Source organism: Xenopus tropicalis, chromosome 3 (assembly GCF_000004195.4).
Source record: "Xenopus tropicalis strain Nigerian chromosome 3, UCB_Xtro_10.0, whole genome shotgun sequence".
NCBI lineage: Eukaryota > Metazoa > Chordata > Amphibia > Anura > Pipidae > Xenopus > Xenopus tropicalis.
In genome coordinates, this window is record NC_030679.2 from 12,476,695 (window position 1) to 12,489,356 (window position 12,662).

The 12,662-nt window shown below is 40.0% G+C and overlaps 1 long non-coding RNA gene across 1 annotated transcript; it reads left to right on the forward strand.

Annotated features, from left to right (window-relative positions):
• Nucleotides 1-2,491: 2,491 nt before the first annotated feature.
• On the forward strand, nucleotides 2,492-6,557 carry LOC116409687. Its single transcript, XR_004221907.1, has 3 exons — nucleotides 2,492-2,638; nucleotides 4,624-4,691; nucleotides 6,060-6,557. It is a non-coding gene; the product is annotated as an uncharacterized LOC116409687 (long non-coding RNA).
• The last annotated feature ends 6,105 nt before the right edge of the window (nucleotides 6,558-12,662 follow it).

Consider the following 12,662-nt stretch of genomic DNA (forward strand, 5'->3'; position numbering starts at 1 on the left):
TATATTTGGATTATACTCCTAACACTGAAAGCTTAACACTTAAGATAACTAATGCAGAGGTTACCATACAATAGTTGTACAAAACATCATTTCATTCCTGGTCATTATATGTCTACATGACACTCAGGCTAAGGCCTTCAAGGTAGGCCAACTCAACAAACTGGGAGCCTCTGGTATAAGGGGTTTCTGAGTTCAGATCCCTCCTAGATTAGTAGTTTGTATGAGCTCTTTCATGTGTTTTCTTGTGAGAAAGCAATAGTATGCCTTTAAGAGGGGCCTGGATGAGTTCTTGAACAAGCACAGTACCCAAGGCTATTGTGATACTAATATCTACAGTTAGTATTAGTGGTTGTATATATAGTTTATGTACGTGAGTGTATAGATTGGTAAGTATAGGTTGTGTGTGCTGGGTTTACGTGGAAGGGTTGAACTTGATGGACTCTTTTTTCAACCCTATGTAACTATGTAACTATATATGTATGAAATGGGGCAGGGACTGATGTAAATGGTCAGTTATCTTATGTAAATTGCTGAGTAAATGTGTTAGTACTATATAAACATATATATAAAGAATATTAATAAAAACAATGTAAACCATGTTTTATGTATAAGAACACAAAGAAACATTTGGGAGCAAAATGTTAGCAATACACTGCGAAAAAAAAAATATGAAAGCCAAAGTGAATACAAACTGGTAGTGTGTTTTTCCCCAGCCTGAGGGTTTCCTCCTTTGGGATTTATTTATGAAGTCGGTTAAAGTTAAAACTGATGGTAGATAAAGTAAATCCATAAGCCTCGTGACGGGCAGAATAAAGTGCAATAAAAACAAATATATGCATCCTTGTAGCTGCAAGGCAAAGAGTAAAATGTGTTTTTTATTTTGATTCTGAAACATTGTTTTACATAAAACATGTCTTATTTACATTAGTAATAGATTACAATCTCCTTTTAAGCTTCAAACATATTATAGCAATAATGACTATGACATACAGTAAAAAGGAATACTTTGAGAATAATACTAGATATAATGTTGAGTGGCAGATGGGATTTAATGTGGATAAATGTAAGGTCATGCACCTGGGGTGTAAAAATATGCAAGCCCCGTATACCCTTAATGGGACTGCACTAGGCAAATCCATAATGGAGAAGGACCTTGGAGTCCTTTTAGATAATAAACTTGGCTGTAGCAAGCAATGCCAGGCAGCAGCTGCAAGGGCAAACAGGGTTCTGAGCTGTATTAAAAGGGGTATAGATTCACGGGAGGAGGGGGTTATTCTTCCCCTTTACAGAGCGCTGGTAAGGCCCCATCTAGAATATGCTGTTCAGTTCTGGTCTCCAGTGCTCAAACGGGACATTACTGAGTTAGAGAGGGTCCAGAGAAGGGCAACTAAGCTGGTAAAGGGTATGGAAAGTCTCAGTTATGGGGAAAGACTGGGCAGGTTGGGTCTGTTTACACTGGAGAAGAGGCGCTTAAGGGGTGACATGATAACTATGTAGGTAGTTAGGTTGAAAAAAGACGTACATAGTTATCATATCACCCCTTTAGCGCCTCTTCTCCAGTGTAAACAGACCCAACTGGGCCAGTCTTTCTTCATAACTGATTTCTGTTGCCAATACTTGCTGCCAGCCCTCATTTCCATCCCTTTGTGACTGCTCTACTATTTCCCTGGCCACTCCATGTCAACACTTACCGGGATAGCCCCTCCCCTCTGCTCCCATCAGAAGGACCCTCCCCAAAGCTTTAAAAGACCAACCCTACCTCCACTCCGGTGTCTTTTTTGTCCTTCTGCCTCACTTTTTGTTTTGCTCCCATTGGAAGCAAATTTTTCTTTTTAGCCTTGGGGAAGCATTAGGGCTGCCTGAAAGCGTCCTAGGGACTGGGGGTTTTTGGTCATGGAGATCTTTTATCCCCCCAAGCACATTACCTCATTTTTTTTTTGGAGTCCTTTATGTCTGGGCTCTGAGATCAGGAGGGCATGGTGGTGCTATGGCAGGTATCACTTGTTTGTCCTTGATCCATGTGCCCTCCCAGCTGCGGGTAGCAGGTCTGGTGGCAGGTGCTTATCCCCCCATCTGTGTGCCCTACTGGGCCTGCTTGTGAAGCGTCCAGCGGCAGTGGAGTGTGTGGCCCCTACACTCCTCCTCATTTTTACAGATGGGAGAGGGAGGTGGCAGTTAGCTAAGCATCAGGAAACATGGACTTAGTTAGCGGCCTGAGCCTTATGGCCTCCTTTCCTTATTTCCCCTATACTGGGGCATTATTTTTTTTCTTTAAATGGAGGATTCCAGGTTTCAGAGCCAGCTGCCTTCCTCACAAGTCTTTTCCAAGGTTGAGGTAATTTAAAAAAAAAAAAAAAAGGGTGCCATTCAAGCCAGCACACGGAGGTAATGCTCAAGATGCAAGCTTGATTTCCAAAATCTCAACACTTGGAGCAAATTGGTAAGTCTGCAATTTTGTCTATTCTGGGAGCTGTGCAAATACAATGCCTGTTGGAGCAGACACCAGTTGCAGGTAATTGGGTAATTACTTGGCAGGGCAGTATTCAGCTGTAGGTAATGGGGTAGATAGGTCCCCTCCCCCTTTCCTTCCTTCCCTTTCTCCTTCCTGGCTGTGAGGCTGAAGCCCCAGGAGTATGAGGTAAGGACTCTGTGTTACACTTATGTTTTGGTGCCGTAAGTTGCTGTTACTTCCCTTCATACTGCTTCTCATAAAGAGTTGGGCTAGTCTTTTTAAGCTAGGGAACTGGTGTCTGCAATATTTATATGTAACCTGGCTCAGCCAGTGTGTACATGGGAATATGTGCTAGCCTGGAATGGGCAGCATGGCTCTGTAGCAGAATCTTTATGGGCCAGATTATTGGAACAGCCTACTGAACGTATATGTTAAATCACTTCAGTGGTTCCCTATGCATAATATACCATCCATGCTGAATGTATATGTTAAATCATTTCAGTGGTTCCCCATGCATAATATAACATCCATGCTGAATGTATATGTTAAATCATGTCAGTGGTTCCTATGCATAATATACCATCCATGCTGAATGTATATGTTAAAACATTTCAGTGGTTCCCCATGCATAATATAACATCCATGCTGAATGTATATGTTAAATCATTTCAGTGGTTCCTAGGTGTAATATACTATCCATGCTGAATGTATATGTTAAAACATTTCAGTGGTTCCCCATGCATAATATACCATCCATGCTGAATGTATATGTTAAATCATTTCAGTGGTTCCCCATGCATAATATACCATCCATGCTGAATGTATATGTTAAATCATTTCAGTGGTTCCCCATGCATAATATAACATCCATGCTGAATGTATATGTTAAATCATTTCCGTAAAATACTATCTATGCTGAATGCATAGGTTAATTAATTTCAGTGGTTGCTATGTTAAACCATTTCAGTGGTTTCCATTTGTAATATACCATATATGCTGATTGTATATGTTAAATTATTTCAGTGGTTGCTATGGGCAATATACCATCTATGCTGAATGTATATGTTAAATAATTTCAGTGGTTCCCATGCATAAGATACCACCTAGGCTGAATGGATATGTTAAATCATTTCTGTGGTTGTATGGGCAATATACCATTTATGCTTAATGTATATGTTAAATCATTTTAGTGGTTGCTATGGGCAATTTACCATTTATACTGGATGTATAGATTAAGTCATTCCAGTAAAATACCATCGATGCTGAATGTATAGGTTAAACATATTAGTGGGTAATATTCCATGTAATACTGAATGTATAGGTTCAAACACTTGAGCGGTCCTCATGCAGGGTAATATGCCATTTAAACTGATATGTATGTTAAAACACAACATGTAGTTGCCTGACAGGCTTAGATAACTAACAATTTGAATGTATATGTTGCAGCATTTTATCGGTTCTGTGGGTTAAGGCAATGTCCATACTGTATTGATTCAGTTTTGGGTCATATTGGCTTATGCAGCTTCCAGGTAAGTAGGGGTAACATTATCACTGATAGTGACCCGGTATCATGCTTGTTTAAACAACATTTATTTTGGTTTACAGCATAGTTTCTATTGAAACGGGCTGTTTGGGTATTGCTCACCCATTGACTATGGCTTATGTAGAAGCAACAGCCAAGCAGGATAATGTAGTTTGCATGTTAATGCAGTCCCTACGCTGTATTATTTGTTTTTAAGGTAGTGGTCAACTGACTTAAGGGTACAACCAAGCAGAATTGTGGTTGTATATGTATTATATCTAACAGAGGTGTTGCATGCAGGTATTATACTGTATATTTGTAAAAAGCTAAATTCTGAGGGGGCAACAACACAGTGTATATGTATTTTTCTCTTCTTTCAATACAGGACCAGTACAAACAGCCAAGACTGTGTTTAGGTAGGATACACTGGTCTGAAACCAGCAGCCATCTTGACTTCATATGCACGGTTATATTGTGTAGATGCTAAGGGCCACACTCTGAGTGCAGACAGGTATTACACACTGCGTATGCACTGGCATGCTACAGGTGTTCAAATTATGTGTATGGGTTTAATGTGACTTAACTCGGAGTTTTAGCCTTACTGTAGACACAGTAGTCATGTTATTTTCAAATTACGTTATGGTTTCAGATCTGTTAGGTGCTGGTTTTTCTCAAGACTAGTGGTTGGAGGATTCCCACTACGGCTGTGCTGCTGGGGTAAGTGTTATAAATGTTTATCACTTTTTTTTTAAATTGCCAGGGCTTCTGATCTGGCAGATACTTCTAGGAACAAGGGACGGCTCAGAGGAACGTGGCTCACAATGCCTTGTAGGTTTCCATGGTTATCCATATAACAGGGCATTATGCTAGAAGCCTGATCAATAGGGCTCTGTATGGTCAATAAACATTCCTGGCTCTGGACACTATGATTGGTTCACCATTTAAGTCCAGTATTCAGTGGGTGCATCGGTTTAAAGAACTTCTTGTATATGGGACTACAGAGATAGTAATCTGTATAGGCAACTATGGCCATGACTAGTGCATCATTTTCAGGCCTTGCTGTTGGGGTAGATAGTAAGATAGGCCTGTCCAGTATCCTTGGTCAGGTACATAGAGGGGCCAGTTAGCGGACTAAGTTTAGGCTCAGAGGCCACATATTACAACTGTCACATTTAGAATCTTAGAAGGGTGCTTGAACCATCAGCAGGCTAAGGCTATGGGACAGACCCATGAGCTAAGTGGTCTATGGGTTTGAGCATTGTCATACTGTTGGTATGGGTCGGTTTCCTTTTATATCTATAGGGGGATAACTGTCCCCTTACCTAGATTTAATCCTTTCTTTACCTGGGTCTTCATTTCCTGTTGGTGCCCTTATTTTAGAGCATGCAAATGAGTCATAGGTTCTAGATCCAATCTACATGATGAAATCTATTATCCTTGTTAAGGTATATATCCTCATAGTAGGAGGGGAAGAAGAGAAAAAAAAAAAAAAAAAAAAGCATTTCTGCAAATGCCAGTCTTGTGGGCATGTATTACAGCTGGACCCCCATTCTATTTTGCACAGATCCTGTAGTGCCATCCAAATTATGCTTGGGCAGGGTACCAGGAGTGTAGGGTTAGGATCAGCCTTGTCTGAAGCTTTCCCTATGCGGTTTCCTCACAGAGACGGGCACTGTTCACTTCCAGTGGTGGCATGTAGTCTCTGGGGGTTAGTATTGGCAAACCATTTGTTAATATGTTTGGTAGGTATCAAACTGGCTACTTGGTAGGCTTTTGTGAAGGGTACCATTTTAGAGCCTGTGGGACTTACAAGGCTCTTGACCGGTTGGATTTGCTGGGTTAGTTTCAGGGGTCTCATGCTTAGCTAGATTTTTCCCAACTGGACTCCTGGAAGGATTCATGGGTTTTGGGGGCTAGGACATGGGCAGGCCCTTATGCACTCTGTAGACATCAGGAGTGACATATCTAAAAGATGCGTATGTTTTGCAGGGGTAAACAAGAAGGCTATTAGTATTAGCTTGTCCTGGTCTGATACAGGTAGAATGTCATTGACTGGTTTGTTTTTTTTTTGTTTCCCCTGCTAAGTCTTTTCCTCAGGTGTTTACTACTTTAGCGGTTTCCAGCAGTGATCGCTGAGAGGGCACGTTGTTTCAGGCGTGCTGGTAAGTAGTGGAAGTAAGAAGACCTTCGGGTCTAACTATCCTCCTCCCTTATCGGTAAGTGTTTGGTCCTCTTTCCCCAGATGTGGGTTACACATTTGGTATAATTATTTTGGTGTGGGCTTTACCTTTTTATACGTAAAGTCGTTACCCTGGCGATTCACACAGCTCAATCATCTTTGATTTCAGCCCCGATTCCTGGGCAGATATAGGGTTCACAGGTTTTTACCAGATATTGGTTTCTACACCCCACAGTGGGGTTTTCACTTGGTTTGGGATGTTTCTGGAATAGATTTATACTCTGGGATCCAGACTTCCTTCCTTTGTGGAACTTTTACCCTCCCGATTAGGGATATTAGCTTGCTATGTCCCAGTAAGTGTTGACATGGAGTGGCCAGGGAATGAGGAAAATTGTATCATACTTACCGTGATTTTCCTTTCCTGGCCACTCCATGTCAACACTTACCGGGATAGCCCCTCCCCTCTGCTCCCATCAGAAGGACCCTCCCCAAAGCTTTAAAAGACCAACCCTACCTCCACTCCGGTGTCTAGTAATGAGCTTCTAGAAACTTACCGAAAAAGGGTGGGAATCTTGACATGGAGTGGCCAGGAAAGGAAAATCACGGTAAGTATGATACAATTTTCCTCAATTCCTGCCTACTTCTAAAGACCCAGTCCCAGTCTGTTTTCACCAAGTTTCTGAGATTGTTTGGGCTTTCATTCTTCTCTTTGCATAGCTACCTCTCTGTTTCCATTAAAGGCTTTACTATTCAGGGAACTGTCAGTATGGCATAACCTGGCATTTTGGCAACACTTTAAACTGTACATCTGGTCCTTCAACTTGATTATTGAGATGGGAAAAAACAGAAGAATAAATAAAGGAAAATTCTATCCCTGGTGAAAGAAAAGAAACATGCATACATTACCTCTTATCCAGTGTTTATGCCGTCAGGACACCATATTCTCTGCAAGTAGCAATAAAATTGGAATTCTTGCTTCTGTTATTAAATCTTGCGGTGATGCACTGAGATAGCAATGTCCTGCCAGTGCAGCAATTTTATTCTTACTTAGTCATACACAGATAGGATTTGACCTTCTAAAGTACAAGAGACAGCAAGAGAAACGAAATAAATGCTAGTCATTTATCAGAGAAATTCTCAGTTGCACAGTATGATGAGAGTGATTTTGTAAGAGCCGCGGAAAAAATACAAAATTATAGTTTTATAAGTTAGCAGAAAAACAATAGAGATAAGTCCTAAAATGAATTCTATTCTGAAAAATGCGTTGTATTATTCTGCTTATTGTATATCATTTAAGTCGATTTTATTATCAGAATAAGTTTATGAGGGAATAGTGAGTATGATCTGCAGGTACAGTAAATTTATAATAGATCTATTATCCAGAATGCGTGGGACCTGGAGTTTTTAGGAAGAGTCTTTCCTTAATTTGCATCATTATACTATGACAGTCAAAGTTCCCACTAAAGGTCCAATCTTAAGTTAAAAGGGACCTGTCACCCTAAGAAATAATTCCAAATTCTTTTCTATTGGGTGCCCTGGCTGCACAATTAAATGGTGAGGAGGGAGGGGGAAAGTGTGGAAGTGCTAAATGGAAATGAAAGTAATTACCTGCCCCAACTCTATGCCTAAGGAATAGAAGCGGAACAGGCAATATAAGATTGACAGCTGGGATTTTTAAATGCCTTTATGCTGGGTATAGATGTGTAAATAAAAAAAAATTGGATTTAATGTTTTATTTGAAAATGACTTTTATTGTACAGGTATGGGATCCCTTATCCGGAAACCTGTTATCCAGAAAGTTCAGAATTACGGAAAGGCAATCTCCCACAAACTCCATTATTGGGTTTATTTCATGGTTAAATGATTCCTTTTTCTCTGTAATAATAAAACAGTACCTGTACTTGATCCCAACTAAGATATAATTACCCCTTATTGGGGGCAGAACAGCCCTATTGGGTTTATTTAATGGTTAAATGATTCCCTTTTCTCTGTAATAATAAAACAGTACCTGTACTTGATCCCAACTAAGATATAATTACCCCTTATTGGGGGCAGAACAGCCCTATTGGGTTTATTTAATGGTTAAATGATTCCCTTTTCTCTGTAATAATAAAACAGTACCTGTACTTGATCCCAACTAAGATATAATTACCCCTTATTGGGGGCAGAACAGCCCTATTGGGTTTATTTCATGGTTAAATGATTCCCTTTTCTCTGTAATAATAAAACAGTACCTGTACTTGATCCCAACTAAGATATAATTACCCCTTATTGGGGCAGAACAGCCCTATTGGGTTTATTTCATGGTTAAATGATTCCCTTTTCTCTGTAATAATAAAAGAGTACCTGTACTTGATCCTAACTATGATATAAATAATCCTTATTGGATGCAAAACATTAATTAATTTAATTAATGTTTTATTGATTTTTAAGTAGACTTAAGGTATGGAGATCCAAATTACAGAAAGATCCCTTATCCAGAAAACCCCAGGTTTTGAGCATTCGGGATAACAGGTCCCACCCTTATCCGGAATACCCTTGATCCTGAGCATTCCGGATAATGGGTCCTATACCTGTATAGCAATGTTTACAGAGATGTTATGTTTTCATCTGCACTAAGCATAGTTATACAAGTGCCCCAGAAACTATGTTACGGAGTAATGTTGCGGCTCAGTTCTCATGGCATTACAGATCATAATGTGCCAACTATGTGCGACAAATAAACTATTATAATACACACATATATTTTACTTGTATTTCAAATGATTTGCCATATTCCTATAGATAAGCTTGCAGTTCTGTGCACAAACCCTATGAGCAATCGATCCAGTCTCCACATTAGACAGAAAAAAAAAGACTGGAATCATTTGAAATGGAAAATAGTCCAATAACCTTACTCTTCCTTCAGCAGGTAATGAAAAGCAAATTATTAAGTATGTTTGCCTTACCCCACACATCTTGGATATAACTTCATTACTTCATGGCACATTCTGTTTAGCTCTTCCTTCGGGATCAGGTGTTTTTTGGCACAAAAGGGAAATAGTCCTTTCTAATTTAGCTTTGGATATCCTGTTGCTTGTTATCTCCAGGGAGACTTTGTCACTGGCAGCTGTATTCATAAGAGGTCATCTTGGGAAAAGCCCCATTCATGAAGCTGTTCCACTGGCAGGAAATCCCCTGCTTCTAGAGAAAAAAGGTGTAACTCCCACCGGTCAGCCATGTTATTTTGTAAGGCTTTTAGATATGGAAACAAACTGCTCATGTAAAAGAACAATCTGTTTTGATTAAATATTCTTATTTAAACAGAGGGAGGATTTTTGCTTACCTTGTGTCTCAACCCTTTCTCCTAGTAGAGTGTAAGCTCTTTTGGGCAGGGCCCTCTTCACCTCTTGTATCGGTTACTGATTGCTTTATATGTTACTCTGTATGTCCAATGTATGTAACCCACTTATTGTACAGCGCTGCGGGATATGTTGGCACTTTATAAATAAATGTTAATAATAATAATAATAATAATATTATGAATGGTTTTCTTAATTATGTTCATTTCAGCATGTTACCAGGTGAAACAATTTACTGTCCGGGCTTCCAAATAAAAAAGCCAAAGTTCTCTTATTGGAATATAATTTAGCATTTTTGGAGTTTTTTGGGTATAGGAGGGTACAGGTATTCAGATCATATTTTCTCTTGAAGACAAATATACTGTATAATATAAAAACATAATCCAAGTGCAAACAGGTAAAATTAAATTTGTGATATATGCTGTAATTATACAACTAGAGGGTGTAAGTAAGGCCAGAGGTCCTCCATATCTCCACATTAAGCAGGCCTGTCCCTTTTGGGTGATTTTGGTGGTACAGGTATGGGACCTGTGATCCAGAATGCTCGGGACCTGGGGGTTTCCGGATAAGGGATCTCCATAACTTAAGTCTGCTAAAAATCATTCAAATATTGAATAAACCCAATAGGGCTGTTCTGCCTCCAATAAGGGGTAATTATATCTTAGTTGGGATCAAGTACAGGTACTGTTTTATTATTACAGCGAAAAGGGAATCATTTAACCATTAAATAAACCCAATAGGGCTGTTCTGCCCCCAATAAGGGGTAATTATATCTTAGTTGGGATCAAGTACAGGTACTGTTTTATTATTACAGAGAAAAGGGAATCATTTAACCATTAAATAAACCCAATAGGGCTGTTCTGCCCCCAGTAAGGGGTAATTATATCTTAGTTGGGATCAAGTACGAGTACTGTTTTATTATTACAGAGAAAAGGGAATCATTTAACCATTAAATAAACCCAATAGGGCTGTTCTGCCTCCAATAAGGATTAATTATATCTTAGTTGGGATCAAGTACAGGTACTGTTTTATTATTACAGAGAAAAGGGAATCATTTAACCATTAAATAAACCCAATAGGGCTGTTCTGCCCCAATAAGGGGTAATTATATCTTAGTTGGGATCAAGTACAGGTACTGTTTTATTATTACAGAGAAAAGGGAATCATTTAACCATTAAATAAACCCAATAGGGCTGTTCTGCCCCAATAAGGGGTAATTATATCTTAGTTGGGATCAAGTACAGGTACTGTTTTATTATTACAGAGAAAAGGAAATAATTTAAAAAAATTAGAATTATTTGCTTATAATGGAGTCTATGGGAGATGGCCTTTCCGTAATTCAGAACTTTCTGGATAACGGGTTTCCGGATAAGGGATCCCATACCTGTATAACCATGAAACTTTTTAATGCAGGTGGTAGAGGGGCCAACAAATATATATGAACATTGTTGCTAGTTCTCATATCTGACCTTGTCCTGCTGCAGGTGGAGGTCAGTTTAATCTAAAAATGATATTTGGTTGACTGTACTGGGACAGATACCACTGATCATTATTGTTATAATTTAGGGATTATGTACCCAAATGGTGGGTGATTTATTGGCTCATTTTACTACTGGACTGGAAATCATTTTATAGTTGTCCTTTTTTATGCTTTTACCATTTAAACTCAAAATAAGGCCATAACAACTACATTAGTGATCTATAATTCCTATAGGAGCCAACTAGGAAAAACGTAGTAGTATCTAAAGCAGTGGTTCTCAGCCTCCCTAATGCCGCGACCCTTTAATACAGTTCCTCATGTTGTGGTGACCCCCAACCATAATATTATTCCTAAGACCATCGGGAATATGTGTTTTCCAATTGTCTTAGGCGACCCCTGTGAAAGGGTTGTTCCACCCCCAAAGGGGTCCCGACCCACAGGTTGAGAACTGCTGATCTAAAGGATTTGTTTTTCTAACCTTCTTCAAACTGCTTATCCAGCTCTGATTCTGTGGCATTTGATGTGGCTGTTTACCAACATTATATATGGATATCCATGAAATGCTTGCAAGCATTCACCTGATAATTGCATTCTCTTCTCTCACCCCATTATGGGAACATAAGAAATGCAGCTTTTGCTTTAGCTGCCAAAAACAAACTTATTTATATTTACATTTATTACAAAACAGGTTAAAAGAATCCCCTTTTCACCAGATCCAACAACTGTTGGATTTTCCCAAAGGCAATGCAATAGAATAGAGAGTAGTTGTAGGGTAAATACTAGTGATGAGCGAATCTGTTCCTTTTCGCTTCGCCGAAAAATTCGCGAATCTTTGAAAAGATCCGCGAAACGACGAAAATGTCGTGCGACAAAAAAAATTGTCGCCCGCGGCTATTATTTTGTCGCGCGGCTATTGTTTTGTCTCCCGCGGCTATTGTTTTGTCTCCCGCGGCTATTGTTTTTTCGCGCGGCTATTATTTCGTCGCGCGCGGCTCTTGTTTCGTCGCCCGCGGCTCTTGTTTCGTTGCGCGGCTATTATTTAGTCGCCCGCGGCTCTTGTTTCGTCGCGCGGCTCTTGTTTCGTCGCCCGCAGCTATTATTTTTGACGCCGGCGACAATTTTTGGACGCGCGGCGAATTTTTCCGCGGCGACAATTTTTCATCCGTTTCGCGAAACAATCCGCCAATGGCGAAACGCGGAAATTCGCCGCGAATCCATGCCTGGCGAAACTTTTCGCCCATCACTAGTAAATACTAAAGGTATCAATACACCCGAAGATCTGGTTGGTTGGTGAGGTCAGTAAACGAGCAGATCTTTGCCCGATGGCTGCCTACATGCTGAGCCATATCAGGCTGGCCCTCAGGCCAGTGATTGGATCATAACAGAAACCAATACAGGCCATCAAGAGAGGCCCAGGGGGTTTTTCAAAAGTTGGGCAATAGATAGTGATGGGCGAAATGTTTCGTTAGGCATAGATTCGTGGCAAATTTCCGTGTTTCGCTATTGGCGGATTGTTTCACGAAACAGATGAAAAAATTAGCCACGTCCAAAAATTGTCTCGGGCATCAAAAGAATAGTCGCGGGCGTCAAAAAAATAGTTGCGCAACAAAAGAATAGCCACGGGCAACAAAAGAACAGCCACGGGCAAAAAAAGAATAGCCGCGGGCGACAAGAGAATAGCCGCGGGC